The following is a 9,036-nucleotide window of genomic DNA, read 5'->3' as shown; positions in this document are numbered from 1 at the left end:
CCGATCCCATAAATATATATAATACTGTGCAGGCGTGCACTCCGATCCCATATGAAATGCAATGCATAATGTGCAGGCGTGCAACTCTGGTCCCAAGTCAAATCAGACATCCATTTCAAAATCAACTAATTTATCAAGTGAGGGTATCATCATCACTAGCTTTTTAAATAATCACCATAATAAATCAATCCATCAGGCTAACAAATAGGGAAAAACATTTTAAACATACAATTAACTGATTTTATCCCCTCAAATAACACCGGTACCCGCATAAATGCCCGTCACAATCATCCATACGGGCCACCCAATTCTCATTACTCCCATTACACATAACTAACAAATATTCAAATAAACACATTGAAAAAGAGTCTAAGGAAAGTCTCAACTTGCCTGAACCCGAGGTCAAGCGTTAATTAATAAACTTGCTCTTACGTAAAGCTTCCGAATGGACAAGATCTGTTTCAAATACATAACCTCCTTAAGATTACGGTCTCAATCACATCCATAGTATCATATTTATTTTCAATTTAAAGGCCGAATCAAATTCCATTTCAAAAAAATTTAAGATGTAGAACTAATAGTTAACTATCTACCCCAAATACATCTCTTATCTTAATATGATCATAACATCGCTATCATTACGATGCTTACTGCACAATTAGAAAATAATTTCAAATATGCAGAGGCATAGCGCCACTGCCAATAATAGAATAATTGCTAATTGCTTTTGGTTAACAACTTTATTAAGCCAATAACGATTCCACCCATTATTTTCTAACCAATCAGTGCCTAGATTTTCTTAAAATTTCAAAGAAACAAATCCTCCAACTCAAACTTTGCATCACTGTTACCTATAACTCTTAATATGGACAAAAGAAAGTAAGTGATAATCATTTATTAATAAATATTACAATTATTGAATTAAAACAATTAACTAACTTATATCTTTAGATAGCTCATATACTTATTATGAGAAAATCATAAGATTAGTGAACATTCAAAGCTGTTACTCGGGTTCTTTAAAGTGGGTTTAATAATTCATTAGTTTGAAAACACCACTGCAACAACCAATTTTGGTTCATAATTCACGTCTAATTACTGTATATGGAGCGGTTACCAACCAAGACCATGATAATTGAGGTTAAGGGGTATATATCCTACAAACCAAAAGTTACAGAATGCTGAAATTATATCTTAACAGCAAGGAAATTGCAGAAAACTTGAAGTTCTCACCTGGTATTGAAGAAAACTCTCTCAACAAGGATGGAGAAAAACTTTACTGGTAACTGGTGTTTCAAGAATCCAATGGAGAAAGGATATATGTATGTGATTAACCATAAGGAAAGGTTTGCATTACTGCAGAAATAAAGTGTATTTTAGTGCTGAATGATTGAATCCATAGATAGGGTAACTTTTTATTTTTTATCCTAAAGAAGCTTTCCCACTAGCCTTTGTCTCTTGCAGGTCCTAACTGATTAAATAGATTAGAGGCCAAAAATGATTAAATAGATTGTAGGGTCATTACACAACTCTTCACTAACAGAAATCATCAACCAAGAGCACAATTGCATTACAAGTTTCCCACTACTCATGTAGTTCTTCTCTATAGTTATCCTTACTCCATGCTCCAGTTACAAAGCCAAATCTCCTTTTCCCTAACAACGCAATTCGCATTGAACGACTCCATACTCCATAATTCTCTGAACCAGTGAGTTTGATTGGAATCAATGTAGCACCAGACCCTTCTGATGCCCCTATGTATAATGGATCACTAAAATCTATCTTAGGTGTCATCTAATTCTTCAAAAACGGCTAAATTCCAAACCGATTTAATCCACACTTTAACGATCTAAGTTATCAACACAATTGTAGACAAATCAACTTAAAAAGTTGCAATCAAAACAGAAATCTAACCACTTGATGCTTCAGCTAAGAACTTTGAGATCTAAACTCCTCTTCAGTTGGATGTCAATCTCCTTGCATCTACAATAACTTGACGCTCTAATACCATGTGAAATTTACAGCAACAATACACACTTCATCTTCTAACTCTAGAGAAGAAGAGGATCAATTATGGAGAAGAAGCAAAAGCAGGACACTCATTTATAGAAGAATGGAAAAATAAGCTATTGCAACTGATTTATCCACTTGACTTAGGGAGTATTTACAGACTTAACTAATGGTTCTAGAATCATCTAGAAGCTCTCTATCTCACACTATCCTAACTGGCAAGTAGTAGTAACTAATTAGCTAATCAGTTCGTTAAGTACACTAATGTAATAGTGCACCATTGAATGAAACAGTAACAGTGTAACTAACTACATGTAACTAACTCTCAACAAAGAGTCAAGTCATCCATTTCGAGCTTCAAGAGTCTAAGTCATTGTTTTCGAGCTTCAAGACTCAAGTCAAGTCATGAAAGTACATGGGATTTTCGCCTCATACGGCTCTGTTTCGACTCGAGAGTCAAGTCAAGTCACGGAAGTACATGGCACTTCTGCCTCATTCAGCTTTCTTTCGAGCTTCAAATGTCGAGTCATCTGTTTTGAGCTTCAAAACTCAAGAGTCAAGTCAAGTCACGGAAGTACGTAAGACTTTCGCCTCATATGGCTCCATTTCAAGCTTCAAGAGTCAAGTCATCCGTTTCAAGCTTCAAGAGTCTAAGTCACGTATACTCTCATCTACTTTTCGTAATAGTATTTCATTCAAAAAGTCGGTCCTAAGTTTTCACTATCTCTTCATAGCAGGAAAAAAAAGATAACTCAATACAATAAGCTTTTGTTATATACGAAATTAAAAAAAAACAGTTCACAAAAATTTATATTATATGTCGTCTTACCTTATATTATAATAAGAAATTATTTTATAACTTCACATTTTACCAACTATTCACAGCAAAGGTCAAAGGCGGTCTTATCACCCAAACTCTTGAAATTTACACCTCATTTTACACCCTCTTGACATGCTCTAGTGAGTTGGCAAGTTTGGGGTTTTAAATTTTTTATTTCCTACTCAATGCCCATTACCAGTTTAGAGTCCCATTTTAAAAAAATAAAAGTAAAAAAAAAATTACACAAAGGTCCATGTATTCATAGAAGAATACATACACAGAGAAAAAAGGGAGGCAAAGGGAGCTAAGCCTGACCACTTAATTAATAGTTTATGAGAATATTGTATTTAGAGTTCGATTAGAATTCATGCAGTTTCACTTTTGAAGAGGAGATAAAGCGCTCTCTACTAACACATAACTGTAGGAGCAATACTACTAGTACTTCTATAGACGGACATCAAGATAAAGTACTACTATCTACAACGTTCTACTTTAATTTATATTTTTTACAATCTTCTATTCAAGGCATTATTCTTAAAAATTGAAACTGTGTTATCCAGTACTAGAATAAAAACTACTTTCAGCGGCAATAAATTGACACTTTAACAAAGTGTACTAAAATTTTTATCGACATTAGTTAATTCTCATTGAATGAATGTCAGTATAGGCTTTAAGGATATTTTACAAGAAATGCTAAAATATAGTAATTATCTCTAAAAAACATATTTAACAGAAATTAAAGTATTATCATTAAATCATTTTTGACATAATAATATTATCTAATCATCTCTATAATACTTTTTGAATCTACCCCTATGTCTTCGATCCATAACCAACCTCTCACATAAAACAGAAGCAAAATATAAATAAAAAATATTCAATACAACACTACCAATAATCCTTACTCACAAATGACAAAGAGATGCGTAACTATAAACTTGGGTGAGACTACAGATGTTTGCACCTACAAACATAAAATAACTAAAATACCCTTATATCAAAGTTGGTCTATATTATAAATACCTACTTTCATGAAGTAAATGAAACATCACTTCTTCAATATTATTTGGGAAAATTTCAGAAATAGCAACCATAGAGTCTTAATTGCAACTTTAATAGCAACCGTTTCATAATTACGAAAAATAACAAATTATATTTTGTATTTAAGTAAATTGTTGCTATACAAATACATATACAACAAGATTTACTGCTCTTATTTTACTCAAATCAATTGAGTAAAATAAGGAATAATTATCTTATCTAATTAAATTCCCATAAATTACTCTTATTTATATTAGTAGATTCCTTTTTCAAATCAAACTCAAATATTAAAATTATTATTTCCATGATCTTCAAAATTTCAAAATATCATTCTCTTATATCTCTAATTTTTTATTTTTTTAACTTATTTTTTAATTTTAATTTCTTTTTGTTTTTATTTTTTTCTTTCCACTTTATTTTCTCTCTTCTACTACTCTTTTTTTTCCTTTCTCATTTATTTTTTTTTCTTTTTTCGTTTTCTTTTTTTCTTTTCTCATATTTTTTTTGGTTTTCTTCTTTTTTTTTTTAATTTTTTTTCGTTTTTGTTTTTACACTTCCATTTCTAGTTTTTATTTCTCTTTCTTCTTCTTTTTTTTTTTTCCTTTTTCACTTCTTTTTTTTTCGAATTTTTATTTTTCATTTTTTGTTTTTTTCAATTTTTTTTTGTTTTTTTCTTTTTTTTTTACCCTTCTATCTTTTATTTTTAAAACACAAACATCTATATCATAGATACATATTCAAAAAATATACAAAATAAATAAACATATAGATCTACATATGTATTTACGATAAAAAAACATACATATATATCTACATATGTATTTACAAAAATACATATCTGACTCTCACAAGTATATATGAACATATAGTACACAAAATCTCTATAACAATTATATACATATAAATATAGGTAATAAAAAAATACATGATACATATCTTAAACAATAAAAGAAAACAAATAAGTACATATGTTATCCTCTATAATGACATAGTATGTACAGTTCAAGGACAAATCAACACCGTATAAAATACATATAGCTCTGTATATGTATTTACAGAATACATACCTAATCCATATGTATATTCTTATTTTATACAATTCACCTTTGTATTTCGCAAATACATATGAAGATATATAGTATAGTTATGTTTGTTACTGTTTAATATGAATATGATATGTATTTCATAAATATATATGTATGTTTTGTACCATAAATACATATCCAGATCTGTATGACTATGTATTTTGTATGTTTTTTTGAATATATGTATGTGATATACATATTTGTCTTTTTAAAATAAAAGTTAGAGATAGAAGAGTAAAAAAAAAGGGAAAAAACAAAAATATAAAAAGAAAAAAATGAAAAAAAAAGAGAAGTGAAAAAGAAAAAAAAAAGGAAGAAAGAGAAATAGAAGTGTAAAAATAAAATAAAAAAAGAAACAAAATAAAATAGAAAAAAGAAGAAGAAAACGAAAATAGGAAAAGAAAAAAAAGATATGAGAAGGAAAAAAAAAAGAAAATGAAAAAGAGAAATAGAAGAGAGAAAATAAAGCGGAAAGAAAAAATAAAAAAATGAAAAAGAAGAAGAAATCAAAATAAAAAAATAAAATGATAAAAAATAAGATGAAAAAAAACTAACAAGAAGAAAAAGGTAGAGATATAAGAGAGTGAAAAACAGTAATGATGTTTTATTTTGAAAGCTTGAAGATTATGGAGATAATTATCTTCAACTATGAAAAAGGAAAAAAAATAAAAAAAATGAAAAAGGGAAAAAAGTAGGGAAATAGAAGAGAGAAAATAAAGTGAAAATAAAAAAATGAAAATAAAATAAAATAAAAAATAAAACGTTTAAAAAATAAGATGAAAAAAAAAAGGATAAAAGATATGACTATAATTGGGGGAGGTGAAATAGTGGAGTGAAAATAGAAAAATATAAAGTAGTGAGAGTAAAACTTGCACTTGCGTTAATGAGTAAAATAATGTTACTCTTGTTATAAACTGTAATTTTACAAAAATGTTGCTATTTATTGTAATTATAGTCTTAAATATGCTACTTTATGTAATTTTTTCATATTATTTTGAATCAAATTAACTAAGATATGGCTTCTTTAAAGTAAGCTTTTCTCTTCATGGCTTTCTTTGTTGCAATTTCAAGTTCTAAACTTACTGTTTAGCATTCTTCTCTCTTTGTAATAATTGTGTATATTAATTATTCTAATTGTTGTTACAATTAATTTGTGTACAGTTAATCTATGTTGGGGTCCTAAAATAATGGTTTTAAGAGACTTATTACTAATTGATGTTGCGAAGATGAAAGGAAAATTACTTCTTCCTCTAGTTAACGGACTAACTTGTTATCGAAGTTGCACTTCAGATAGCGATTGCAGTGATGGTACTGTGTGTAGAACTTGTTCAGCCCATCGGGACTTAATTTTTCCTTAAATATGGTGGGATTGTTCCGTATGGTGAAGTTCGGGATTGTTTCATATCTTAATAAGTTTAGTGTTACTGGTGAACGTTATTTTGGAACTATACTTTGAACAAGGTAACTAATGTTTGTTAAGAAAAATAAATATGTAACTTTATAAGTTTTTCAGATACTAGAAAACTATTCTCTTTAATAGGTTACTGATGAAAGTTATTTTGTGACTATCTTTTGAGTAAGTTAAATAATATTTGTGTAAGAAAAATTTTCTTAATCAAAGTATTTTTCCAAAATGATTTGAATCGTTGCACATTCATAACCAACCTCTCATCCAAAATACAACAAATAAAATTTTTTTAAAAGAACTCTGCCCATATTCCTTACTCTTGAACAAACGACAAAGAGATGTACAATTGCAAACATGAAAACCGCCAGATTGAAAATAATACCCTTGCATGCACCATGCAATCTGTGGTGGACACGTAAATACCAGTGAATACAGATGTTTGGCACCTAAAATGACTAAAATGCCCTTATACCAAAGCTAGTCTATGCTATAAATACATACTTCCATGAAGTAAATGAAACATCACTTCTCTTCATTGCTCTCTTTCTTCTTCATTGCTTGCTCTCTTTGTTGCAATTTCAAATTCTAAATTTACTTCTATCACTCATATCTCTTTGTAATATTTTATTCGTCTCATTATTTATTTATTATTTACTTGACACATATGTTAAGAAATAATAAATAATAGGAATAATCTTACTATATTTATTTATTATTGACTTGACACATATATTAAGAAATAACAAATAATAGGAATAATCTTACTATATTGTTCTTTAAATATAATAGATAACAAATAATAGAAATAATCTTACTATATCGTTCTTTAAATTTAAATATAATAGATTTAACATCTTGTGAAATGCATTGAGACATGAAGTACATTTAACAACAGGATATAATGAATACTCCCTCCGTCTCATTTTTCTCGTTCCAAATTGGAATGGCACAATTATTAAGAAAAATAATAAATAACATGGTTAATTTATTATAGTATCTCTATTAAATGATGTTTACATTTTAATTTAAATAAAAAATAATTAATGCAAAGGATAAAATGGGACGGAGGGGCTACTAGAAAGGAATAGATTATTCATTAATTTTTAATTTAAACAAGTATTGTGTTATGTGCAGTTAATATCTCTTGGAGTACTAAATTGATATCTTAATCTAAATTAATGTCTTTAAGAGACATACCAATTAATTGATGTTGCAGAAATCATGAAAGGAAAATAGTTTCACTTGCTTTCGAGTTTGTGCAGCAAAATAAATATATGTAACCTTATAAGTTTTTCATATACAGGGAAACTACCTTCTCTAAAGGGTCACTTGGTAGAGTATGTTAATATTTTGTTTGGTATACTTTTTTATTTTATGTATTATCAATACTTTGCATTAATTATATACTATATTTGGTACTAAGAAGTCTATTATTAATAGAGTTTAGAGCTTAAAGACCAAATTTTTCCATTCAATTGAATTTCGAAGAGGCATATAAAAATTAAAAAATTCCAAATGAAACAAGGCGAACGAAGGCTCCCATCTTGTCCATGTCATAGGATAATGATAAAGTTCAGGCAGGGAACTGTTTTACCAAACATTCTTAAACTTCTAAATATTTCTCTACTTTAAAATTATTACATAATTCCTTACCACTTAATATTTTCCAACCAAATTTAATTTCAAATATTGTTATGTGTTTATACCAGTCGATTGTCATAAAAGAACTAAGAAAAAGAAATATTGAAACAAATGAGATAGTTATAAAAATTATATACATATTTTTTTATATTCTATGGAATTTTGAACTTTGAAGTATGACAATTTGGTGACTCAACATGCCCAACTACTTCATAACCTAATGTCTTTGTTTCTGTTTTTTTTCTTCTTTTTCTTTGTGGCAATTTGACATTAAATATGAGAACTCAATAATTTAAATGTTTAAGATATTTTTTCTAAAAATTACAGCTGCAATGTCTTTAAATAAGTAGAGGAAACTATATTTTTGAATTATACAAAATAAATTAGAAAGTTGAGTGACTTTTGAAAGACATAACAAAATTGAGTAATTATGAAGATTGAATATTCAAACAAATTGAAACAAAAGTACAAACAAATTGGAGCGCGATAAAATTGTTCACATGACTATCTATATGATGGGCCCAAGTTCGATGATAGGGATACTTTAGCCTATTTTCTGTAAGAAAAAATTAGAGAACACCATAATTTATTTTTTATTATTATTAAACTACATAAAATTTCTATCCTTTCTATTAATTATCTAAATTATTATTTATTTAAAAAAAAAATAAAAGCAATCGGATACATTCATAAACTCATGAATTTTTGGATACATAATATTAATTATGTATTTTTTTTCGGTCTACTTAATATATTACTCTCGATCAAATAGTTTCAAAAATGAATGTGTTTCAATAATCAAAATTATGTATCTCAACTTCAAAATTATGTATCCGAATGCTAATTATATATTCAAAAATTATAAAATAAGAAATTATTTCTATAATACACCATGCATATACCAGCAGGCCCATTTCCATTTTGGAGCTATCTTATATCAAAATGAAAGCACTTGCAATTATTTGGACTTTAATTATTTGAACAAAGAAATAAGAGGTTTCATTATTTATTTATTTTTGAACAAGTTCTAT

General features: G+C 28.0%; 1 long non-coding RNA gene across 2 annotated transcripts in view; it reads right to left on the bottom strand.

The window, feature by feature from the left end:
* Nucleotides 1–2,120, bottom strand: part of LOC107869840 — a 5,886-nt gene extending 3,766 nt beyond the window's left edge. The window contains exons 1-2 of one of the 2 annotated variants that reach the window (XR_007054395.1): nt 1,915–2,120; nt 1,234–1,356 (exon numbers count right to left, since the gene is read on the bottom strand). This is a non-coding gene — a long non-coding RNA (uncharacterized LOC107869840). The other variant, XR_001673974.2, reaches the window with a different exon arrangement.
* Nucleotides 2,121–9,036: the final 6,916 nt, after the last annotated feature.

Source organism: Capsicum annuum, chromosome 4 (genome assembly GCF_002878395.1).
Source record: "Capsicum annuum cultivar UCD-10X-F1 chromosome 4, UCD10Xv1.1, whole genome shotgun sequence".
Taxonomy (NCBI): Eukaryota; Viridiplantae; Streptophyta; class Magnoliopsida; order Solanales; family Solanaceae; genus Capsicum; species Capsicum annuum.
The sequence above is the reverse complement of the archived record's forward strand: the minus strand, read 5'-3'. Positions and strand labels throughout refer to the sequence as shown.